Consider the following 27,468-nt stretch of genomic DNA (forward strand, 5'->3'; position numbering starts at 1 on the left):
TCTGTTGGAATAGAGGAGCAGTTTCTTCCTTGTATAAAGTTAGGAAGCAGACCTGAACTTTCAACCAATACTTCCCAACTGTATCTTCACTCTCCCCTCCGGGGGCTCTTGTTCCTGAGTTTTTGCAGGGTTCATCAGTGTAATTTGGGTTACCTTTTTCCTTTCTCCTCTGCCAGGTTAAAACTTCACTTTCTCAGGTCTGCTAAGTAAGTTAGCACTCATCCATCTATATCCCAAACCCCAAAATGCTGTAACTGTTGCCCTATTTCTTTGCTCTCATGGGTGTGTGCCTTTTAAAACAAAAATCCCTTAAACATCATTTTAATGAAGTTTCAAGAAGGGTCAGGAACTAACACATGTATTTATCCTTAATCTGAAAACTATCAGTCAGTCTTTACCCTTTCGCATTGACATTGAAGTGGGGATTACTCTTTTTTGTTCCCCCAAAAACATTAAGCCAAGGCCCAGTGTTCAGGAGGAACAGGAAGTAGAGAAAATAGCAATTTTTGGATTTAGATGAAACTGAATTTAATAACTGCATGCTCTTATAAGCTATATCACTGCCCTAACAAGGTATTAGACATGGTGGGAAATAAAAATATGTCTCTATTTCAAAACAGTCTCTAAAAATTCTCAAAAAGATGAATGATTAAAGAGGTCCTTGAATTGATAATTAAACTAAAAGAGAGTATTCAGAGAGAAAAGTCACCAGGCAAGGAAGAATGCTAAAAGGCAAACTCAGTGGAGGAAAAAGCACCTTAAACTCCATTTTGAAAAATAAGTGTTACAGGTATTTCTTCTGCAGAGCTTGCATAATGTGTATTAGGTATAAAGTGATCAATTGATTGGGGAATATGATTTATTTTATGCATACTAGGACTCCTCGCATAAGGGGGAAAAAAAAGTTCCTCTACTTACAACATAGCTGCTAAGGTCTTTATTCTCCATTTCTCACAATAGTGGATCATTAAGATGTTGAAACAATTTTTTAAAATACCAGCTTAGTTCACTACAATCTTATGAAAAGAGATACAATAAAATGCATTTTTTTCGTGATATTCAGGTTTTAAAGTTATACTTTTACAGAGATAGAAAATACCATTATTGTTTAAACAACTTCAGGAAAAACAACTTTGTTTATTGTGCCCCCGCAACCCTCAAGTCCCCAACACTATTTATGCCCCTGAAATAATTGTCTTTATAGCACAGCTTTTGATAATGTGCAGCTTTAAGGACTATATTGCCTGGAGCAGAACTGACTTTAATTGGATGGATATAGATATGAGAGGAAGGATCCAATGCAGAACACTGTGTGCATTGCAAAATGGGGTGACAGAATGAAGAGACGAATCTGTCTTCCCCATAGGGTCTGGGCAGGAGGCTGGTAGAAGTTAAGTATGGACGGGTGTCTGGACAAGTCTGAACACACATGCTTTCAAAGTCAAGTAGTGGGGAATGAACTCTAAAGTACAATGAGCCACAATTTTGTAGACAACAAAGAGACATTGACATTTTCTGAATAGAGAGTAATGTTGTTAAAATGATATTTCAAAAAATGTAATCTGCCAATACTGTATAAGGCAGGAAGTCTGGTCACAGAAAACAGTTAAGACACTAAATAATACAGAGATCCAAAGTCATGTGAAGCTGGCCTGGACTCCTTGGCAGTAGAAATGTGAGAGAACTCACTTCAGAGAAAGAATCAATAAAAATGAGGAATCTACATTTACAGTACTATAGATATAGGCAGTCCAGTAAAAGAAATGGGACTGAATTAGGACTGATAAAGGGACTTACACTGAAGCAGTTTTTAAATTAAATCCATGATATCATTTGGTTTTCAATTCTAGAAACATTTACTGAGTATCTACTATATGCAAGGCATACAGTCTTTTCTCATCATTTGTCTCATTATCTTAGAAGCCAAATGTAAAAAATTCCAGTTAATTGATTTCACAGACTGATTGATGTTCTTCTGTAAGAACAACAGATTGATTTTTTTTTTTTTTTTATAGACAGCAATACTAATTCTTCCATCATGTCCTTCTCTTTCTGTGCACATGGTCCTATCGACTTTGGGGCCAACTCAATACAAAAGCAGAAGAAACGCATTAGGAGAACAAGGTCCATTAGGCCCAATATTGCCTCAATTACTTTAATTCCATTATTCCTGTTCATATTACTCCTTTAATCAATAACTCTTTTCAGTTTTTCATGTTTACCCTTTTCAAAATCACAAGTAATAGGATTACGGTCTTTTGAGCTCAGTGGCAACAGAGTTTCATAAATATATTTCTGAATTTGTGATTGTCTCCAGATCTGCAACTGAGAAGTCTTAAATTGAATCAAGTTTTCCAGAGGCCATTTTATTTAATAATGCAGAGCATCTTCATGTAATATAGGTGCTTTTCCCCGTTATTCCATTTGTCACTTACTGTCAAAGACAATCACACATGCTGAATGGCTTTCTAAGTATCTTCTTCCCATGTCTAAATCTTTGGGCAGTTTAACTGATTTTCAAATTGCATCTTTTTCTGTACATATTTCTGCCTTTTGTTTAATGTAATCCTTCTACCTTCACTGACAATTATTCTTCCTCTAAGAGTTTCATCTGGACATTATGTTAACTATACCCCTTCCAGATGACAATCAATCCCTCAGTTCTACCTCTGTAGCAGCCTTTCAAATTAAAGGAACTCTGTTTTCCTCTACCGTTTTAACAAACATCCATGCAATGTCTACTATTAATACATGCAAGAAGCTGCACTTCCAGCATACATGGGATACATGATAGGTATATGCCCTTCCCTTCAACATGTGGATAGTCTAAGAATGTTATAAAAATAACTTGTGACATATGAGAAGCATGCGAAGATTGCAATATGCAGAGTCTGTTCAAAGTTCTGGAATTCACAAGAGGTAAAATCATTCATGAGTAGAGAAAAGTTTTCACAAAGGATATGAATTTCAGTGAGGTCTTAAAGGAGGATTTTGAAAATGGAATCTGAGAAAGTAACAAATTCTGTGTGAAAAGCAAAGCAGGCAAATCTAGTGGAGGAAATGATTTAATGGAGTAAATTAAAGAGAGAAAATGCTTGACTTCCCTTTGGAAGCAGTGAGACCAGGACAAGGGTCATAAAGGAAGAGTTTAGCAGGATATAAGCACTCTTTCATATAGCCATTCTCCCTGCAAGAAGCAGGATAAACTGAAGATATACAAAAGAAGGCTCAACAACGTATCAAAGGACCTTCAAGATTTGATTTCTGCCTTCCTATAGAGTCTCATCCAGCCCTATATCCCTCTTCACACTTTATGCTCCAGCAATACCTAAACAGCATGGAATACACAAACTTGCCCTGCCTCCTCATACCTCTCTGCTAATCTCCCCTCTGTTTCCTTTAGAATGTTCTCTCTCTACCACTCATCTCCTACCAATTTCCATTCAAATACAATCTTCTCTATAAAGTATTTCCTAATTGTCCCAAGCCAATTTAGTTGCTCTGGTTCCTATATAAAAAGTATACTTAGTTTTATAGCTCCATCATAATCATGAAAAAATCATTGCTATCTCCCATATAAATTATAATATACTTGATACTATGCCCAGAACAATTTTTGGCACATGTCAAAAGGGTACTATATGAATGAATGAATGAATGAATGAATGAATGAACGAACGAACAATGAAGGAACAAACCAGAGTGGTCATATGAACAAGCAAGAAAAAGGTAAGAAATTCTTGGAAAGAATAATTGTAGATTTAAAAAAAAGGAAAGTAAAAATATCAAAGAATTACAGAAATTTGACAGAGCTTAGTGGTGACTAAATGTAGACGAAAGAGAATTCCAAGCTTCTGAGTTCCCTGCCAAAAGCCACTGCTCTTCTTCATCATTTTTATATTACCAGCTCATAAGCACTTAACATAAACTCATGATCTGAATGAAACAAAGAAGGAACCATCAGAGGGAGAGGTAGAAGATCCTACAGAAAGCAGATATTAAGATTCCTATTTTAACTGATTTGTGTACAAAAAATTTCTGAAAAATGTTGATAGAATCTTGAAGTATAATTTGTTTAACTAAAATACTTTCTATGATACAATAATTACATTCTAATGTCAGAGATCTAAGAAAAACTTACCATGTTAATTATTAACTAATAGGACATCAGAATCATTTTTCTCATTTGCCCCTTTTTAAAATCAGAGTTTAACAAGTTGGCAAATTATTACCAAGTTTATGAGAATCTTATAGCTGAGTTTTCAGAAATGTAAGATGAGTGAAATGAGAGAATGCAAAATGGAGTAAAGACAAAGCAACAATAATAAAACTCGTTTTCCATGTTCAAGGCACCCAAGGTTTTATTTCTGGATTATTTTCTCTTTAATAATAGAGAAGTGTTAGGTACACATAAGATAACTTAATTATTAAAATAAGACTTATTGGGATATTATAATTATTGTAGTGCACACTGCAGAGTACTTCACTGGCTATTCTGGGAAAGCTAAATTACCAGAATATAATCGCTCACCAGGCCCTACCTGCAGCCAGCAAGGGCTGGCTCACCATCACTCTGTTTGATCACTGTATAACCAAAACAAATTAACGGTTTCAATTTTAATGAAACCCTATAGAGATGCCACAAGCCACACTAGGAGAGTTCACATGAAAAGTTATGGGAGACCTCTAATCAAAGGTAGTAAGCTCTTGCATAAAATGGAAAAGAAAAGTAATCAATGGAGACACAGGATGAAGTTATACATCTGTACCTGGCATTTGGTAGAACTGTGCCTACATGCATCACACATGCCATAAATATTTGGTTTGATTTACCAATTTTCTTAGGACTAATGTCAGTGTGAAAAATGCTAAAATGAATTTTTATTTTCATTTTCATTTTCTGCTGCCTGTCATCATCTTATAAATCCACTGCTGTCTAAGCCAATGCTATCAGTTGACCATGGGACAGCCTGCAGCCCCACCCCCAGGAACACAAAAGCTCCTGTGGGGCTGGAAAAGCTTGTAAGTAAATGATTCCACCCCGCCTGCAGCTCAGAGTTCCTGGAGGCCTGGGCCTGACCCACACAGTCAATCTCTAGACATTGGCCTGCCTGCTTGCAGCAGCTCCACGCAGCACTAATCCAGGGGCTTAAGTGAATTTGCAGGGCTCCTAAAGATGCCTACCTCACTCCTAGGAGGAGATCTGCCCCTGGACTTTCACTCATCTCAGCAGGAGGCTCCGTTTTGCTATTAAAAAGGTAATCCTTTCCTGGAAGTAACAGCAGACATGGCTAGAAAGCACTACCCCAAGAGGAAATAAAGGGTTTCCCAAATAAGCATCTCTAAAGAACAGATCATTCAAGTGCTACCTTGAGACCAGTATCCTAATAATTTATCAACACCCAAATCTGAACACTCAAAAGATAACTTGTAATAATGTTGAGCTAAGGAAGCATAAAGAAGGAAGAAGACACGATTAGGGCAGATCTATTTCAGGATAGCATTTAGAGATTAAAGCCAGAGAACAGAACGTTAAATTTAATAAGTGCAAAGCGATGCAGCTGGAAAGAAAGAATAGCCTGGCTAAGTATGATTTAAATGGTATTGAATTAGCTGGAAAGATATCTTGATGTACTGATAGAGGCAGCATGTAAATTGGCAGTTCAACCTGCGACGCCAACAGAGACAGCAGTAGCAGCTCTCACAAAGGGCTATATTTTATACAAACCCCACTTGCTACCACTTTTAAAGGAAAACTCTTATCTCATTTATGAGGTTGTTTAGCCTGAACTATCCTGAAGGCAAGAGTTCCCTGAGGACAAATGCTAGCATAATACCTGCCCACCTCTGGTCACTGCACTTTGCTTTGTCAAATTAAATTTGGCCATGGCCTTTATGGTCCTTGCCATTCACTAATTCAACAAATATTAAGCAGCAGGCACCATGCTAGAAGCTTTAGGGGTATCTAGAGGAATTCATTTCAAGCATGCCTTGAATATATTATAGACTCGGTTCCAGACCATTACAATAAAGCAAGTCACACAAACTTTTTGGTTTGCCAGTTATGTTTACACTATACTATACTCTATTAAGTGTGCAATAGCATTTTATCTAAAAAACAATGAACACACCTTAATTTAGAAATCCTTTATTGCTAAAACAGTGTTGATACAGGAACACAGTGTGAGGATGTGCTGTTGGAAATGGTGCTGATAGACTTGCTGGATGCAGGGTTGCCACAAACCTTCAATTTGTAAAAAAAAAACATAGTATCTGCAAAGCTCAACAAAACCAAGTGAAATAAAATGAGGTATGCCTGTACCCACATAGTGCTGTCAGCTGAATTATGTACCCCAAAAAGATGCTACGATCTAAATCCCTCATACATATGAATGTGACATGTTTAGAAAGACTCCTTGCAGATTATTAAGTTAAGGTCATTAGGGTGAGCCCTAATCCAATATGACTGGTGTCCTTACAAAAAGGAAACCTGGACATAAACACAGACACACATGTAGGGAAGTCAGTGGAAAGACACAGGGAGAATGCCATCTATAAGTCAAGGAATGCCCAAGGCTGCCAGAAGGTAGAAGAAAGGCCTGGGACAGATTCTCCCTCACGGCTTAGAAGGAACCAACCCTGCTGACACCTGGACTTTAGACTTCTAGAATCCAGAACTGTGAAACAATAGATTTCTATTGTGTAAGCCAGCCAGTTTGTGGTGCTTTGTTAAGGCAGTCAGATGAAACTAATACAGACCAGGTCACAAAAGAAGCAAGCCCAATAAGAAAATTGCCATGGTCATTAGAACTCCTAGCGTGGGTCTACCTAAGGAAGCTTTGGCTCAGTTAATGGGTCCAGGTTCGGTCAGGCAATAGATCACCATCATCCACATCAGTTCTATAAAGGGCATCAAAGAAAAAGATGGCTCATATCCTAAGGAGAGACTAACCCAATGGGGACTGTTTAATCCTCTAAGAAGATGATTAGAAAGAAACAGAAGCAATAAAGGTTAATGGAAAATTAATCTCAGTGACCTGTTTGGGCAAATCAAAGTTGTGAGACATGCACTTATTTCAAAAGAAAATGCAAAGGAAATTTAGAAGGATAACTTTAGATAAGGGGATAGAGATAAGACTTTAATTAGGAGTCTTCAATATTCATGTATTTACATAAATGTTGAAAGATAAAGCCTTCATGATAAGGTGATAAAGATGAACAATGGTAGCACCTTTATGTAACCTCTGTAGAAGCTGGAAAGAGATTTCAAGTGACCAGTCCTATTTCCTTGCTGGCTGTTTAGAGACCCTGTTGTAGGTACTTTGGAAATGCTCCCCCAAATGCATGTGAGTTCACTGAGATCTTCTGCCACAGGCCCTCTGAACCCCAGATAAAACGAAGACGCACATTAGAGAATGATGCCAGAGGTGCAATTAAACGACATCCCCTCCCATATGGTGACAACCAACCTGCTTGTTATTTGTGGTACACATACCATCCCTTTACCTGAGCATGGTGAGCTCTCTCTCCTCCACATATTATAAATATGATATCATGCTGGCAGCAAAGGACCTGTAAAATAAAGGCCATCTTGTTAGAAAAAACTTCAAACATCAATTTCAGAGAGCTGACTGAACATATATATGTAAGCAGATGCAAGGTTTCGCCTGCAAAGTTCGAGCTGAACATTGCCCTTTCCATTTCTGGCCATCGCAATTGAATGCCCTTGGAGGAGGTCTCTGCATGGTGCTAACATGGTAACAATCAATAAATGTGAAGGTCTCATCATAAACAAAGCCTTCGAACTGTCAATCTTTCAAAGAGTTATTTCTGCCTTAAAAGTAGTCTTCGTTGCTAAAGTAGCTACACTAAAGCCAGTGCTAGGGCCAGGGCCTCCCAAATCTAAGAAAGCCTAAATAAATAAAGCTGTATATTAATTAAGGGCAGTACAATCTAAAATGTCATTCAAAAGCAGTTTCAGGGGTTGACTGGTATCAGATGTACTGTTTTTAAGTGTGAGAAATTCTTGCCCGTTTCCAAATTGAAATAAGAGTTACACACTTACAAGCTTTCTCTCAGGAAATTCGTTGTTCTTCACACTATAAAGTACACCTAGATATTTTCATAGGATAAATCCCAATTTTATTTTCTAGAAGGTATTTTAAAGCCTTGTTACTCAGAGTGTGGTCCACGGGCAGCAAAATCAGCCTCACCAGTGAGCTTGAAGTGCTGAATGTGAGAACCCACCTGAGACCTACTGCAACAGAATCTGCATTTTAACAAGATCCTCAGATAAGCCCTATGCACATTAAAGTCTGAGAAGCATGGTTTTAAAGTGCCTTATGCATCAGGCCTGTGAGTCCGACAATCATAAGAAACAGGTTGCCCCAAACTTCAAGACCATCCTCTGGTATCTAAAACTGAATGGAATCACAACTCCTCTATTATAGTTGCATGAATCTGGAACCAAATATTCCTTTTTTTTTTTTTTTTTATACTTTAAGTTCTAGGGTACATGCGCACAACGGGCAGGTTTGTTACACATGTATACACGTGCCATGTTGGTGTGCTGCACCCACTAACTCGTCATTTACATTAGGTATATCTCCTAATGTTATCCCTCTTCCCTCCCGCCTCCACACAATAGGACCCAGGGTGTGATGTTCCCCTTCCTGTGTCCAAGTGATCTCATTGTGGAACCAAATATTCTACTAAACTCTCCAGAAACACCTTACATCTGGCTAAATCTCTTTTCTTTCCAGAACATGTAGACTAACTAACAGGTATCTAAAAGCATAGCCAAATTTAGAAGTATGTTACACTCTAAAGACCAGCATCTGTAGACATCCAAGATAGACATTATTTGTCCCATAACTAGGTGCTCGGTAGTAACTAATACTGTGTAAAGAGCCCCAAAGTGGAAGGATAAAAATTACCACATGGCATGATAGATCTAACAGGGAAAGGAAAGCACAAGAAGCCAGGGGCAGGGGAAGGTACTGGTACACACTTAGAAAGTACCTGACGCAGGTGGAAAATACTGGAAAGGTTTCCTGAGCTGAGTCTTGAAAAAGGATGAGGAAAGATCTTCCAAGAAGCAGTCTGCCTACAGGTAGGTATAGTGAGTGTGGCCTTAGGTTAGGGTACGTCACTAGACCAGCAAGGAGACAACTACCTTATTTCAAAAAAGTATCAAAATGTGATTTTACCGAGTTTTTTCAGCTTCTTTAATATTTGTATGCATGAGCTATAAATGTGACAGCCCTTAGGAACATGTCTCTTCCCTTTCAACTCTCCGACAAGACAAGGAGGAATAGCAAACATCAAACACAAGATGCACTACTCAGAAGTCGGCTGCAAACTGCAAGGGGGCAGGAATAACAGAACTGTACCTCCACATTTGCTATTTGATCACACAGAGTGTCAATGAAACTGTAACCAGCAATACAGGTACCATAAAGAGAATCACATTAAAGTTAATACAAAAGTCAGGAAAATGTCTTCAGCAAGGGACACTGGCTATTTGGAAGATGCCCTGCTGGGAGTAATTGAAGGCTCTCAGTGTGACCAAAGTATGCACTCCCCTCTCTGAGCCCCTCTCTTCTTCCTGAATTTAAACAGTTCTCATCCCATCTCCTTCCCCCTCACTTATTCTTGCGAATTCTCTGACTCATTTTCCTTCTCCCTCACTATCTCCAAGTGCCCTCCTATCTCTAATTCAACTCCCTTCTTTTCCCTTTCAACCTGCCCATTTTTCCAACCCTTCCTTTTGTGAGAAGAAGGAGCTAAGGGAGAGAAGGAAGGACAACCAAACATCTTTTTTCCTTTTTTTCTTTGCTCCTTTCCCTTTTCTTCACTAACATCCCAACATTTTTATTTCCCTCTTACATCTTCTCTTTTCTTTCCTGGAATCAAATCTCTGTTATCAGTATATAACCTGTCTTCCCAAGCATAGAGCTTAGAAATGATAGGAAAATGGCTCAACTCCTCTACTGTTCCATTGTAATTCTTGGGAGTTCTCGGATTCTCCTAACCCACTGCCAGGTCAATGATTGAGAGAGAAAAGAAAAACTTTCAAAACCTAGCATTTTCTTAGCATTTCCTAAAATGTAAAACAATTCTGGAGTATTCAGCTGCTGTACTGAAAAGGGATAAAGATGTAAAACATACTAGGTGAAAGGTTTCATTCTATCCCTGGTTCTCCCTAAGAGTATTTCCCTCCAACCCACCATGAAACCAACCCTTTTGTTCCTCTTATTCCTCTTTGTGCATATCCCCAAAACCCTCCTGGAATGACTGAAACGTGCTTCATTACCAGTAAGAGCCAGATAAATGACAAGGCAGGAATTAACAGAGTGCTTCTTTACAATGACACAGTGTAGCACACAAAGAGCCTCTATCATGCCCCATCAGGAAGCCTTACAAGTTACAGCTTAATAAATACATGAAGATTATCGTAATATAGAAAACATCTGCTACCACTTCCCACATGAAATGCACTTATGGAGAATTCTACAGAGTAGGCTGTGATATGCCAATCTTGCATATAGTCTTTGAAATGCAGAAAAGCAATTTGGCTTCCTTTAGGTATTTCACTCCTTATTTTCAACATATGAACTATCAACAAAACTTTACAGGCAAATCTGATTTCCCAATCTTTTTATCCCAGCCCCTAGATACCATATATGCCTCTGAAATAGAGTACATATTCCCAAAATATTTGCTGAATGAATGAGTTAACTAGTCAAACAATCACTGGCCAGTCAACACAAGCCTTAAGACACAATTGAATTAAGTATTTGAAGGAAAATAGGGCTGGGAGTGGTGGCTCATGCCTGTAATCCCAGCACTTTGGGAGGCTGAGGCAGGTGGATCACTCGAGGTCAGGAGTTCGAGACCAACCTAGCCAACATGGTGAAACCTCACTTCCACTAAAAATACAAAAATTAGCTAGCATGCCTGTAATCCCAGCTACTCAGGAGGCTGAGGCAGGACAATCGCTTGAGCCTAGGAAGTGGAGGTTGTAGTGAGCCAAGATCGCAAAACACTGTAGTGCAGCCTGGGTGACAGAGTGAGAGTCCATCTCAAACAACAACAACAACAACAAAAACAAAACAAAACAAAACAAAAACAGTATTTGAAAGAAAATATCACACAATAATAGGTTTTGGAAATTTCCTCTAGATTTTTGGCATCGACATCTGATATGATCTGGCTCTGGGTCCCCACCCAAATCTCATCTCAAATTGTAATCCCCACATGTTGAGGGAGGGAAGTGACAGGATTAAGGGGGTAGTTTCCTCCATGCTGTTCTCATGACAGTAAGATCTCATGAGATCTGATGGTTTTATAAGGCAGTTTTCCCTGCTCTCGCATGCTCTCTCTCTTGCCTGCTGCCATGTAAGACATGCCTGCTTCCCCTTCCACCATGATTCTAAGTTTCCTAAGGCTTCCCCAGCCATGCAGAACTGTCAGTCAATTGAACCTCCTTTGTTTATAGATTAGCCAGTCTCAGTATCTTTATAGCAGTGTGAGAACGGACTAATACATCATCTAATTGTCAGGTGAATATAGGGTCTTGGATGCAACTCACCTCTAAGAACTAGAATGAAAAGAGGTGCTGCTTTGGGCAGAGACACTGAGCAGTCAGATGTGTCAACATTCTAACAGCAAATGAATAAATGGAAAACTCTAGAAAGCAAACAAAAGTTCTCAAAAACTACAGCAGCCTAGAATAAATTAGTCAATCCCTCTGTTTGTTCCCATGATACTCTCTATACATACCCCATTATTACTGAAGGTCTCATTACACCATTACATTTCTTCAAAGGTTTCTGAGTCACATTGGGGAGTGAGGACCTGATCAGAGCCCACTACAATTTCCTAGGCAAGCCAAAAAGAAACCTCCAGAATAGATCTGCTCTACAGATCACGAAAGGGATTGGAATCCTATTTTACAGAAGGGGAAGAGGAGACATGATAAGTTGAACTGTGTCTGGATAGAGCTCAAGGATCCCTGTCTCTCTGGATTCACCTCTGAATTCAGGGACTGGGCTAGCAGTTCCCCAAGAAAGAGATGGCAAGTCACTCCATTTCAATCACCCAAGAGTTTAGTGGAAGAGCCAGCAGAGGAAATTTGTTATATCTTGCTCTAAATCCCTTAATAATTTTAAAAATATGTTTTATTAAATATCATCAATAGTGTTCCAGATATTGGAATCTACTTTGTATTTAAAAACTATGAGATTCATACCATTGACAACATTGGACTGAGATCATCACCCCTTCAGAAAAGAAGTATTTAGAAACCGACGCAATTTATCATAGAGCGAGCTTCCTGCTAACTTTCAACTCCATTGCCCCCACAGATTTGAGCCAGTTTTAACAAACGCCCTGCACTGACATCTGAAAAGGATTTGACCCTTTGAAGAAAAAAATATAGACATTTCTATGATATATGTATTTTAGTGTAACTCCAACCCAAAGTAAAGTACTTTGTAAAAACTTTAGTATTTACTAAAGTAAATTTAATAGTAAATTTACTAAAGTAAAGTAAAGCCTTTGTAAATTTCTCCTACTTTATTACCATGAGATAATATTTCCTTTAACCAATCCTATTTCTCCACAACTATCCACTTTTTCATCACCTAGCATAAAAATAAATAAGTTTAACCATTTCATCAGGTCTTTATGTCCATACAAAGGCTTCTTTGTCATGTACAATTTATATTAAATAAATTTGTATGCTTTTCTCTTGTTAATTATTTTTTTTAAGGGGGCATCAGCCACAAACTTAGGATGAATGAGGAAAAGATATTTTCTCCTTCTACACCATTTTAAAGCAATGCCTAGATACTGCTCATATTATATCTGCATATAGTGAAACTTAGATTTGTTACCATTCAACGAACAGGGGTTCTAATAATAAGGAATTAGAGAAAAGGTAAAATGTTCTAACCTTTTCCCCTTAAATTTTACTTTGAGATTTCCAACATAAATTTCCTACTTATAATAAAAACCACCACTCTATGATTTCAGTCCAATAAGTCTGATTTCAACCTTATTTCATTTCCAGAAAGAAAAAAATAGTTGCATTTGCCATCTGAATTCACTACCTACAGTTCTGCACTATGTTTTTGTACTGGTGCATTGAATGACAGCAAAAAGTAGGAACAAAAAGTCTGTTACCTCCCAAAGCCATCTGAGCGCCTTCTCACCCTGCAAATCACATGCCATATCTTTTCCAGATCAATTCTTTCTTTAGTTTCACCAGTACATCAGCATCTTTCAGTTTCTTCTATTCTCATCTCAATAAGCTATGGCTGACAGAAAAGATAAACCTATTGTTTTAAAAAGCAGCTTTTTAAAAACCTGCTTCCTTCCACAATATTTTTTTTGCATGTGTGTATATATATACATGTTTGATTCTCATATGATTTCTAAATTAGAACTCAAGTTCAAATGATCAAATCATACATACAAAACAAGATCTATAAAATTAAAACAGATTGATGGAAGACCCCCTACCATCACTTCTACCATATCCCTGACACATACGACCCACCCAGAGGATCCACTTTTCAGTCCCTAAGTGCAGCCAAGCCCTCCACTCAACACAGCTCTTCCTGACAGAGGGACTGGGTGAATGACTCTATAAGAGATCACCGCATATTTTCGTAGTTTACAAGGATAAAGCAATTACAGCTTCAGTCGTTCATGAATAAAGCCTCTTTAACATTTTAATGAGAACATTAACTCAGCTTCACTTGGTTTGGCCTTTCTAGAAAGTCTGTTAGCCTAAGAGAAAGTTTCTTTAAAAACCAGTAATGAAATTGAGGCCTCTCTGTGCCCTACGGGGCACAACTGGGCCACAAACACTGGCTAGACTATTTCTCTCCTGAAGTAGCCTATATTTTTTGATAAGACTACAGTTTGGTAAATGAAAGAAGGCATCTGAAGAAATACCTTTCTCTCTGCAGTATTTGTGTGCTTGTGTGTGCTCACTCATTTTATATCTGACTTGTCTCCTAATTCGCTTTTTATGTTACACACAGCTTTGAGTACAATGTGTGACTCAATAAATGTTAAATCATACTTTTCTGCAATTTTCCCTTAATCATTTTCTACTGTCTCTGTTCTCTCTTGCAGCGTGACTGATTCCCACCAAGGCCAGCAAACTGCCATTCGCCCAGAGACCCATTAAATTCAGCAGAAAACCAGCAGAGCTTCAGAAGCCAAAGGTGAACAAGAAATAATTCCCAGACTCAGTGACTTAACATGAATATCTGCCTCTTCTCTGGACAAAACCTGAAGCAGAGTGAAAGAGTTTGTCACCTTAAGAGTAAAGCTAAAAAGAATGAACGTCCAAGTCACGCATACATTTAACCCTTCAAATGTCTGCTGAGTAGGTATTATGCAGCAGCAATTGTTCTAGGTGCTGGGGATACAAGCCAGGAACAAGATAAGACTCTCACTCCCATGGAGCTAAAGTTCTAATGGGAAAGGCAGGCAACAAACCAAAAAGAGAATGTCAGAGTGCAACAGGCGCTAGGAAGAAAATGCAACAGGGTGATGAGATGCTAGACAAATAAGGTGAAAATGTAAAGCCAAACAGAGCAAAGAGCTACAGCAAAAACCTCAAGGAATAACCTTAAAAGCACATTGCTAAGTGAGAGAAGTCAGTCTGAAGAGGCCGCATACTATGCTCTTCCAACCACATGACATTGAGGGGAAACTCAAACTATGGAGACAATGAAAATATCAGTGGCTGCCAGGGGTTGCAGGGGAGGGAAGAGAGGGAGGAATAGGCAGAGGGCAGAAGACTTTAAGGGCAGTGAAACTATCCTGTATGATACTACAAGAGTGGATTCATGTCATTATACGTTTATCCAAACCCATAGAATGTACAACACCAGGAACAAAATCTAATGCAAATGATGAACTTTGGATGACAATGATATGTCATTACAGGTTCACAGATTGTAACAAATGTAGCACTCTGGTGAGGGATGCTGATAACACAGGAAGCTACGCCTGTGGGTTGTGGGGAACTATATGGGAAATCTCTGTACATTCCACTGAATCTTACTGCCAACCTAAAACTGCCCCCCAAAATACAGCCTATTTTTAAAATCCTTAAAGTATGCGGTGAGCTGAGGAACCCAAGAGCCCAGCTTGACTAAAGCACAGTGAACAACGTAACCAGTAGAGTGGCGAGAGTAAGCCTGGCATGTCATGGTTAGAAGTTTGAATTTCATTCTAAAAGCACCAAGAAGCCACTGAATAGTTTCAAGCAGGGCTTGTCATTATGTAGTCTACATTTTTGAAAGGTCACTCAGGCTGCTGTATGGAAAATGGATCACAGGCAATCAACAGAGGCTGATGATGGTGGTCTAGTCTACGGTAGTAACAACAGAGCAGTAGAAGTAGATGGATTTGAAAGAGGAGCTGACAGGATTGGTGATGGACAGATTGGATGTAGGGGATAAAGGAGAAAGAGGAATCAAAGATGATTTCTGAATGAGAGGAGAGATCATGCACTGAGATGGGGAAGACCCTAGCCACAAAGACCACACAAGGTGCCATGTGCCATGGTACAGATCTCTGGAAGCAGTGGGAATGTTCAGTTCTCCAAGGGAAATCAAGTTCAGCTTGCTTGATCTCTGCCTCAGCGTGAGTAGCAAACGTGTGTATACACACATATACACACATATCTACACATATACATGGACATATGTAAACATATATGTTTTAATACTGTTTTTGAAATTCAAAGCAAGTTTTAAATCATGTCAGCAATCTTTCGAAGAACAGAGAGGCAGGGTTGTTATTGTTGTCCCAATTAACAAGCAAGGAAGCTGATGGCAAATGAGGTGAAAGGTCTTCTGAAGGTCGCACAGCAAGCAGTCAAGGGGTCCCGGCTTCCCTTCAGGACTCCCTGCCGTACCTCACGCCCTCTGCCTATCATCTGGAGCATGCGGGCACCCTGAAAGCACTGTCCTCAGTGTGACAACATCATCGGATGAGGTAAGGGTGGGGGTGCTGCTCCCTCACCGGTGTCATTTTCTTTTTGCTCATCCCACCACAGGTGCTATTTTAATAATCCATAAAATGTGGCTGATAAAGCCAAAAGATTGTTAACACCAAGGCAAACTTTACAGAGAACAAATGAAATATTAAGGTATATTGTGGTATAGATTTTTAGACAGACATTTAAATTATGAACCACAAGGCGTCTACTGCACAAGCTCTCCAGAAATCCTTCTGAGGGCTGCACAGGTGGAGATTCCTCATGAATGGAAGAAACACTCATGCCCAGGAATCACAGGCCTATCAGTAGCCTCACCTGGAATTCTTCATCTAGTCTTTAGGTTGCTCAAAGAACATCAAAAGCACTGCACACATTTTAGGAAAAGAGAAAAACAAAAACACTAGAACCGAAGAGTTCACAGGAGGTCTGGTCTTTGTAACGTGACTTGAAGGAATACAATTTATCTAGATGAAATTACCACTAAAATAAGTCCGATCATATTTAAAGACACATGCTAGGGGCAGGACTGGGAAGCCTGGACGCACCGTTTAGTCTGTATACCACCTGTACAAGTTTTAAAAATACATTTTCGTTTTTCATTTATCAGGCTCTCCCTCAGAGCTCTGAGGACTCCCACCTCATATTTAGAAGTCTGAAAGAGAAACAGTGAAGGGGTGTCCGCCTCTGTGTTTGTCCCTGTGAGTCATACATTTTCTGTTCCTACTAAACGTGGGTTGGTTGTTTTCTAGTTGATTTGCAGACTTCCTCTCTGCTGCTTTTCTCTAATAATATTTTTCCAAAGGACTCCTACCTTGCAAGCACAGTCCCCCTAAGGAACAACAGGCAATTATGCATGATCACAGTGGTCACAGCTACTGGGGCCTGAAATAACTGGACTAAGAACACCCACAGAAAGGGGTTCAGGGAAAAGAAGTTTGAGATAGCTGGTCAGTTGCACCCTGACCTCCAGTCTACAGATTTAGAAAATCACTAGTCAGGGCTAAAATCACAGTGGTCATATGTGTTGCCTTCATATGAAGATGGAGTCATTTCCATCTATTACTGATTGTCTTGCCAATACTTTCACAAAGGTACACGGTAATATGCTCTCAGCACACACAAAGTACAGTTGAAACTTGCCCTGCTATTAGACACTCAAGTGGCCCACCCTCTGAAACTGCCCACCGAGTCTCCCACCAAGACCCTCCATCAAGGCCTTATCTCCCCATCCAATCTGCCCTACAGAACCCTTTTTACTTCTGGACATATCACTTTCCCATTTTCTCATATCATTGAAATGTTATTTCCTTTCTGGGAGTGTGGTCAGTGAGACTGGCAGAGAATACAGGAAAGGCAGATGGCAAGAATGAAGGCAAACTGGGAGTCATTTGGAGGGGCCTGGGTTCAGAGAGCCTGCTCCCAGGAAAAGCCAGAGTCAGTCAGCCATGGAGATGGACTGCCAGTAGGAGGCAGGGAGAGCAAAGGGCACATGAGTGGCAGTGGCCAAAAGGAAGCAACGGATCAGGAACAAGCAGAGTCAAGATAAGGGCCTTTGGTGCCTCTATGAGACATCGTACAGGTGGCTCTGAGGCTGGAAGCAGGAGGCTGTAGGGTGCCAATGCCACCTAAACTGGAAAGGGTAAGAAACTGAGCCCTCAAAAGTAAGACAAATACTGCAATCTTCTCCCTTCATACTGAAAACAACCTCTCTCTTGAGCTCTCTTTCTCTTCTTCCCTTCAAATCTTGAGCCCAGTGTTGGACACTTGATACCTTGAGGTGGCAATTATCATAGTGATGATTCTATAAAGTACACAATTTCACACTATAACTTTTTTTGCAAAGCATTTATTTGCATCTATGGTATCTTTTAGTTCTCACAATGTTATGACATAAGCATTAATAAATGCACACATCCAGACTCAGATTTAGAATTGTGCAGAATGCTACACAAGTGAAAGAATCTGTATCAAAATCCAGGTCTTCTGACTTGAGATCCTATGCTTTCTAGAATATACTATCAGTCTATTTCTTTTTTGTTATTTTTATTTATTTTTAGGTTTCACTTTATATTAAGTTGACAAACAATAATTACATATTTTATGTTAGTCTGTCTTGTTCTCTGATTCTCTATTCTGTACCTTTCACTAATTTAGACTTCACTAATTCAGAATTGGTGACGTAATAAAACATCATTTGAAAACCTATTTACTTGGAAATCTGGGAGGTGCTAAAGAAATGTGCATACAATATATCCAGGAGGCTGAATGGGGAAGCTACCATCCTGAAAATGGAGAAAAAAAGAAAGCTTGCCTTCTTTTAGTCACCAGGGCCAACATCAGCAATTTAACATCACTATGAAATTTTTTAAATGGATTTGCTAACTACAAATGACTTAATTTTGAATTCATGTCTAGTTAATATTTTATAAAACTCAAAAAAATCCCCCAAATATAAAAAATATGATCTTAAACTAATGGTACTTAGTCTGCAGGCTAATTTTTTAAAAACACCACATTCTTTTTTTTTATTATTATTATTCTTTAAGTTCTAGGGTACATGGGCACAACGTGCAGGTTTGTTACATATGTATACTTGTGCCATGTTGGTGTGCTGCACCCATCAACTTGTCAGCACCCATCAACTCGTCATTTACATCAGGTATAACTCCCAATGCAATCCCTCCCCCCTCCCCCCTTCCCATAATAGGCCCTGGTGTGTGATGTTCCCCTTCCCAAGTCCAAGTGATCCCATTGTTCAGTTCCCACCTATGAGTGACAACATCCGGTGTTTGGTTTTCTGTTCTTGCGATAGTTTGCTGAGAATGATGGTTTCCAGCTGCATCCATGTCCCTACAAAGGACACAAACTCATCCTTTTTTATGGCTGTATAGTATTCCATGGAAAAAAACACCACATTCTTATGATTTTTGTCACATGTCTTTATGATATAATATATTATCCTGTAGTTAAATTTTTCTGTGAATTCAGATCTGCCTGTCCTTGTAGAGTCTGGTATAAAGTTGGTTTTCAAATATTTGTTGACAAGATGGATGCATACATGAATGAATGCATGTGTCTGTAAAGTTACACTCCATGTCAGCTGGAGAATTAAATGCCACTTCCATCAGGCACAATGGACCAGTCCTGAACTCTAAAATTCCATAGATACAAATTCCAATCTAGCTGTTTGTCAGCTACATCATCTTAAGCAAGTTACCTCACCTCTGGACTCCAAGTTTCCTCATCAGCAAAATGGTAACAACACTGAGTAGCACACAGGATTGCTGTGAGGATAAAATGAAGTCACACACTCGACACACTGCCTAGGTTGCAGGCATTAATATAGCTTATTTATCCTCTCTCTTTTCTCTGTCTCATATTTAGCCAGACCCCTTGCATAAGACCAACCTTGATAATGGTGTTTCAGTATATAAAACCCTGTTGTAAAGTTAACGGCCAAACATCAAGTTTATTTACAATGACTCAATTTCCCCTCTACTAACATTAAACTTATTTATTCATGGTCTAGAGATAGATTCTTATGCATAGCAGGTGTTCAATAAATTTTGATAACTTTGGGGAAAAACATCCCAGGGAATTGAAGCTCACTCTTTTAGGCACTAATATTCTCTTCATTTGATAGCTTTCAAAAATGTATTATGCCCTCAACCACTATGCTAAGCAGCAGGTTGAAAGAACTCTAACCTCTTCTTGACTCAGTTATCAACATGAACTTAGAGTTAACACTGTAATGAAAAATAAAAAATTCCTTGAAGGTTTTTTAAGTCAGTAGATCTGCTCGTACCAAATGTTCCCAGATTTCTATGCCGTGATCATTTCTTTCATTTCTTCCTGTGATCAGCAGCATGAGACACTGGGGAATGAACAAGATCAAGTCCCTGTCATCTTCGAAGGGTTTACCAGGAACAGTTCCCAGCTATTTCTTATCTGTGGCCTCATAACACACACACACGTTTTGGTAAAAGTTTCAAGGAGGGACCCTAGTCAAAGGAGGACTGCTCCATCCCTCATGTTTTACACATAATACCTACTCAACTAATATTTAAAAAGTGAACTGAGTAAACAGTATGTAACTTTTGTAATTAGTAGTTTCTATTTGGAGATGTTTTTCTAACCCATGGTTAGGCCCTTTATTCATTTGTGGCTATATTTCTTCATCTTTAAGATAAGACAGTTGGGTTAAATTATCCCTAAGATCCTTTTCAATACTTATATTCTACGACTGAATACCCCAAAGCTCCAGAGGATAGAACTGCTGGAAACATGACCACTGGATAAGTGAGGTATTAGAGGACATAATGAATAAACAATGCATCCTTTGCCTTCGAATGCAAAATCCTATCAAAAAGATATTATCTGCATATCATGGAAACAAATGCCCAAAAGAGTAGCTTTCTTACTTCTTTCTCTCACCTGAATACCATATATAAGAGTAGACATACTGACCTTGGAGTGTAAACATATTGACCTTTTTTTTTTCTTGTGTCAAATGTTCATAATAAATGAAAAACCTAGCCTATCTCAAAAGAAGTCAACTGCATTCAGGCAAATACAACCCTAAAGGGGTTTTTCTAATAACTAAATGCAGTAATGCAACGCTTCACTGACCTTTTGTTCACAGCTATTTCCTCAAATACCACTTGGTTCATATATTAATTTATTCACATATTTGTTTAGTGTTCCAGTTTTACTCTTTATGCAGAAATGCAATCCAACTTTCTTAAACTATGGTTTAACTGTATTAAAACTAAAACTTCTAAATTAAAAGAAGTTTCATAAGTGTACACAGAAAGGAAGTACATGCTTTCAAATAACAAGTCAAATATTTTTCAACAAGCACCTTGGGAAGGCATTCTGGACACAGTTATGCCCCTAGAGGCCCAGGGCAAGAGAAGCCATGGACAACTCTCTGTTCCAGATAGGATGGTGTTCCTTCAGTTCAATTCAAAGTATACCTTCCTCAAGCACTATACCATTTCTAAAGGGGATAAAAAATGAAAAAATACATCATCTCTGCCTTGGAGAAGATGCAGCAAGACTGAGTGCATAGAGTAGTGACATTGGAAAATAATGTCCTGGGATCAGATCCCAACTTCACCACGATTAACTGTAAAACTTGGGCAAGTTATTTAATCTTTCTGATTCAGTGTCCTTATCTGCATATTGGTGATGATAACAGTAGCTACCTCACTGAGTTGTATGAGGATTAAGTACAGAATTCCTCCTAAAGCATTAAGAACGATTCCCAGCACACAGCAAGTACTCAAGGTTAGTATCATCACTGTGAACATACAACCCATTAACTATTTTTTTTCTAAGTGAAACTGAAGCTATAACAGATGTCAGGAAATGAGAAGACAAAAACAATCTGGAAAATTATTTTTCCAACTTTCATCATTATTCTTGTGTCTTCCTGATGAATCCTAACTACATCTATTCCTCAGAGAGATATAGAGATAGCAGAGAATGGAGGTGCGAAGAAAGAAAAAACAGAGAAACATGAAAGAAGAGAGAGCGAGCGAGCAAACAGGAGGTGCATTTCTGCATTATCGAAAGCCTTCAGAAAGGGAGACATGGAACTAAAGTTGGACAGAAGACCACATTTGCTGCAACCCTGCCCTGACCCTTTCCCTTCTCCTCCCAGAAACTCCTTCTTCAAGCACTGAGCTACCACACTTTTATCCTAACCATTTCTGTGCTTTTCTTTCCCCTGTTTATACTTTTGTTTTATAGAATATGAGGAGAGACTTTACACGTTTTATAGAATAGAAAAGGCTTTAGAAGTCACCACCTAACACAATCCTCTCAATTTATACATGAGAAAAACTAAGGGCCCGTAAGACAAAGACATTTGCCCTGGGTTGTATAGCTCTATAATGGCACAAACAAAATTAAAACTGGACTCCCTAAGTCCATGCCATTCCCCTTAGGACAACAAAATGTATACATTTACCCAAATGCAATATGGCTGGCCCCGATCCCATTTGGCAGATATTTAAACTTTTCTCTTGGGAAGAAAATCTTGAGATTTCTTTTTAAAATGAGTTAATAAGAATTTTACTGTTTTTAATTTAATAAATTTGTTTTATGATTAACTTATTGCTTGCTAAGCCTGAAATTAGATTTCTCTATGTTTGGGCAGGTCTTGTCTAACCAATAACAGGACAATCAGACTGCAATTAAACAGATATTCCCACTTGGGCCATAATGCATACACACACACATACACACACACACACACACACACACAATCCAGAGGAGCTTAAAGTTTTAGCACATTCTCGTTGTCACTTTTCTGGCCTGTGTTTAGGAGAAGGAGATATCAAATATTATAAGGCTCTTCTAATATACAGACTTTAAATCATTTATCTTCCAAAGGAGGAACAAATTTCTTACCATTTCTCCATACGCTATTTCTAACCCCACTGCCTGCTCACTGTACTCAATAAGCTTTCATATCTGGCCTCAGACTCTCCTCAGTATGCTTTGCCCAGATCAGGTCTACGGCCTCCTAAATGTTCACTGTTCCTTACTCCCACCTTTCAACTCCACAATGAACGACTGAGGCTCTGAAACCAGAGCCTTATAATAAATTTTTTTAAATGGACTCAATAAGTATACTTTTCTATTGTTGTTAGATCTCAGATCTTTAAGTATAAGGATCTGGATAAAGCAAACATTTTAAAGCAAACAAAGCCTCCTGGTTTGTTTGTACTCTCCCCATTTCTCTAGCATTCAAGGTAGCGATCTTCTCTTCCATTCACTATGTGGGGCTTCATAAAAGGTACAAACTTGCTGTGACTAAAGGAAAGGTTTTGGCAGTCCTCTCACACTTGTTTAGATAATAGGAACATCTGAATCTGGGCCACTAAAACCAACTCAGTTCCATGGTCTAAAGAGTTGTTTACTTTTAGTAGGCTAGACCTGCAGAAAGCCAGTTTACTAGAACCATGCTTGGTAAGTATTTTTTACATAGATCTATACTACTACTATGTGTTTTGTTTTCCTTTTTCTCTTAATTTTTCTTTCACAGCAAATGCAGGCTGGCCACCATGGGTGGCGGCGGCTGTAGTTGCATTCTCATTCATATGAAATTCAATAATAGAAAAAGTAGAATTCAACATTACAAAAACAATTGCAAAAATTAAACACTCAAAGCTCAGAAAGAGTTGAGCCAAGATTTGAAAGTTTCTAAGCAAGGGGAAAAAAACACATTGCTGTATCCTCCTACCCTGCATGCCAGCTAGCAGTGGCAGTTCAGTCTCTCCAGATGCCTCTCAGAAAAAGAAATGCCACAAATATAACAGGAGTTGAGATCCTGGGGGAGCCAATTAGATTTAAGCTGCTTTCAAAATTCTGTGAAAGAAAAAAAGGCATTAGAAAAAACCTGGCACTTGAAATGACATTTTATGTGTTCCGCTTAGGGCGTATGGAATACTACTCACATAAGGGCTAGTTGCCATGCTTATAAAATAAACTTTGGATTTTTAATATAACAGAATAAAATCATTAGCTAGTAAAAAAAACTTAGTTTCAGGGGGAAAATGTGGCACATCAAATCTAAGGTATCTCATCCTTTATCTTTGCAATTGTCAGCCAAAATATGACAAATTAGGCCAAGGTCAATGGCAGACACTCTACTGAGAAACTCTCCTCCTGTGACTGGCTGTTGTGTAGTACTTCGAGGTTCTGGCAGTTGTCAAGCAATTATTTGAGGGTGAGCTGCAAGGCAACAGAAATTTTCAGGCCCCCCACCCAACACCATACTAGTTCCTCAATTGCCTTTCGGTATCCTATGGCAAGAGAGGCAGGGGTTGGGAAGGAAGTGGGGAGCTCGAAAGGGACTGCCGTGTCTCCACAGTTACAGAAGCAGGTCTGGGGTCCAGCTCATGCTGGGGAGAGATGCACCACACTAACGTAATGGCTATTTGTCAGTCCATTATCACCTTTCCCAATGAGACGCAAGACAGATGCAACAAAGACAAGAGAACCAGACAAAAGAGTGAGATTTAAAAGTACACCAACTTCAGTTGGGTTTTGGGGATGATTCTTTTCATCCCAAGATGAAACAGCCACAGACCCACCTCCAAACTGGAGGCTCAACCAGGCTGTCCCCTCAGAGCCCCACTCACTCCTTCATCTTCTCTTTAATATGGCATCAAAGCAGTCAGGTCCAAGAAGCCAGCACAGGGGTACGTGCCCTCCTGAAAAACATTCCAGGGCTACTGGACAAGAACAACTTTTTGTTCTACCATGTAGTTGAATGTCTTGGTGACACCACCTTGACCTCCTCCTCCTGGTAGAGGGGTGGTTATTTCCTGCCTCTGGCTGGAATTTAAGTCTATAAATATGTACTTAGACATGGTTCTGTGTCAGCCACTAAACCATGTGTCACAAAGGACACTATGGGAAGAGAACTCATGTTCTGTCTCCATAGATTACCCTCTAAGCTAATGAAGATGTACATGTCTGTAAAAGAAGCAACTTTACCTGCTGAAACCCGATTATTTTCAAAGCATACCTTAAAATGTAACCTACTCCATGAGGTTGTCCTAACCAGAAATAACATCTCCTCACTTGAGCTCCTATGTCCTTGTCTATCTTGTATTTTAGCCATTTGTGAAATTGTCTTATTGCCCCTTAATATTTTTAAGCAGTGATATTTTAATAACTGGTAAGAGCAATGTATGTCAGCAAATGTCAAGTTCTTGACTGTGCGGTAGATACAGGTATATCTCAATTACTGAGGAAACAAAGTGGTCAGAAAGGATTTCACTCAGCTATATTTGATGGGACACTAAAACTGAATTGTCTAGAGGAAGGAAGAAGAGCGTGTTAAGTAAGAAGATGAGCAAAAGTCAGATGTCCCAGGATGTCTCCTAGCACAGATATTTAAAATGTAGGAAGTTCTGACAACCTTCTGAGTGGCCATGAAGGGTGATCAAAAGTCCTTTTATAACAGATTCATCAGTCCCATGACAGCACCTCTAATCCACACTAGTAACAGTAACAACTGGGGAATAATAACATATTTGTTTTTGAGGCTCTGGAACATCTCTGAGGACTATCACCCTACAGAGAACAGGTAATCTTCAGAAGCACTTGAATTCCCATGTTTACATTTACCACAACGACTGATAGGACCTCTTTGGAGGGAAGGAATGAGTAAGAGCTAAATTAAGCTAATGCTCCTTTCTGCATAGTAGCCATAGTCCACCATAGACAGCGAAAGTTGTGTCCCTTTACAGATTTTTGGAGCAATATTTTTCCCTAATTACAAAATAGAAATGCATGCTATCCTCAAACCAAAAAAAAAAAAAATTCATGATCATAGCTAAATAATACCAATATAAATAGTTGAACTTTGTAATGGCTTTCAAAGAAATAATATTTAGAATGTCTCTTTAGAGCTGATAGTTTTTAGAAATTACTGTCCCTTAAGCATTTACTTTCTTTTTGGCCTCACTGTGTAAACCATGCTGCTCTTCCTCAATTTCCCAGGATCCCCAAGGCCGTTCTCTACAGTGTTTGCTTTAAACAAAACTTGGTGCCAAAGAGTCTGCCACAGCTTTCAAGTTCACCCGGATGACACTGTCCCACAATGGGTCTCTTCATACTTCATTACATCCAGATCTAGTTGATCCGCATTTTCTGCACGAAGTCTCACTTCCCAGCAATTGCAATGTGTGTCTTGCATAGTTTCCTTCTATTGCCCTGGGTAGGTTGCTGCCAGAAAGGCAGAGAAGAGGAGCTTTTTGATGCTAACAAGGCCTCTGTGTAGGACTCACAGCTAATGGTAAGGAATTGAGTATGGCATTTCTCAGGGGAGCCCAGGTGAGTGAAAGTGTATGGGCACAGCTGACAGCCATGTACGTACCTTGCTGCTGGCCTAAAGTAGGTCCTCCAACCTTTGAGCTGTAACCTGTTCATGGCTTATATCATGAAGAAATGAGTCAGTGTACTTGGCAACTCATGCCCTAAACTATGTGAGGCCTTAACTCAAAAGGAAATTCTGAAAGAAAGGCATTACATGGGGACAGGTTTTTTTCTTTACGGTGCTGGTGGTAGGAAAAAGGCTACTGAATTACGAACATCTGTATTATTCTGCTGTCTTCCTCCTTCTGGACTTTTAGATGACTGTGAGCTCAACTTTGAGCTCAGCTAGTATTGTCTCCTGGGCATTCTGAGAAATGAGAACACCTTTGCCTGCTGGGAGGCATACCCATTACTTATCAAATAATCCCTCCTCGGGAATCTAACAGACTTGTCACTGCCTTTCAGAAAACCCAGAAGGAAACACACACATACACACACACACACACACACACACACACACACACACACTCTACATGGTTGAAACACTCAGAAATCTCTTAATATACATGACATCTTGGCCAACACACAGCAACCAAGGAGTCAAAAGTCATGTATGACTTAATCTTCCAGCAGGCTCTTGCCACTGTCATGATTGGAATAGCAAAGGGAAAGTGTCTGACCTTCTAAACAAAGAAGAAACAATCGGTAAGGCTTAGATATTGGGACTTAATAACAAAAGATAACCTTAAGTAGCTCTTGGGATATACCAGGACTTTATTTGTGTTATCTCATTTAATCCTCATGATAATATCTTGAGGTAGACCGGTAGTATTAATATTCTCATTTTTTAAGATGAGAAAATCAAAGCGTAGGAAGCTTCGGTAACTCATTCAACTCTCCCCAGTTAATCAGTGGCAGAGATGGAATGCGAATGCATGCTATCAATTACTTCTGCTTATCAGTGGTCAATGAGATTTTCTATCAGGATCAGCCTACTTCCAATACATTTTGAAAGATGAAGGAAAAGATGAGCAGAAAAAACATACAGGAGTTTCTTATTTTTTTTTTTTTAACAAAGTGAAGATAACAAAGGGAAAGAGCACATTGCCAGTCCATTTCTGTGTTAATCTGGCTTACTGAGGCAAAAGCAGTTCTGGAGTTGAACCATATGAATGTTGACCCACAAAGACCAGGGTTTGTTCTCAGCTAAGTGAATCTTTGGTTAAAGACTCTCATGTAGACTCTGAGACCTTACACACAAGGCATCACACTCATTCAAGTGCAATTTGCCCCATTTGGCTATTTCAAGTAGTCAACCCACAGAAACTGAGTTTTCCTCCTGCGTCTCCTTGGGGAGGTCAGGGAGGGGTGGTGACATCATGGGAACAGTGTCTGTCTTCTCTTCTATGACTCACCCGAATATGTCAAAGAAATGCTGCTAATGCTAGTCCTGGAGCATGAATTATCCGATCTGCCAAGCAAATTCATGTGGAAAACAGCATACTCTCTCCATCACAGCCCCAAAGAAAGGTGGGAAAGGCAGCAGTGAAAAACTACTCACGCAAAACCAAAGCACAAGAGAGGTGAACTTTACTCATTTC

At 39.2% G+C, this 27,468-nt stretch overlaps 1 protein-coding gene across 5 annotated transcripts in view; it reads right to left on the reverse strand.

Moving 5' to 3' along the window:
* The window catches only part of ENOX1 (ecto-NOX disulfide-thiol exchanger 1), a 582,538-nt gene that overhangs the window by 460,619 nt on the left and 94,451 nt on the right, over positions 1 to 27,468 (reverse strand). For all 5 annotated transcript variants that reach the window (XM_037986753.2, XM_037986751.2, XM_073013850.1 and 2 more), the window contains exon 2: positions 7,507 to 7,572. The gene's annotated coding sequence lies outside the window, so the exon portion shown is untranslated. The remainder of the gene's footprint in view (positions 1 to 7,506; positions 7,573 to 27,468) is intronic.

The sequence above is a fragment of the Chlorocebus sabaeus genome, chromosome 3, assembly GCF_047675955.1.
Source record: "Chlorocebus sabaeus isolate Y175 chromosome 3, mChlSab1.0.hap1, whole genome shotgun sequence".
NCBI classification, from domain to species: Eukaryota; Metazoa; Chordata; class Mammalia; order Primates; family Cercopithecidae; genus Chlorocebus; species Chlorocebus sabaeus.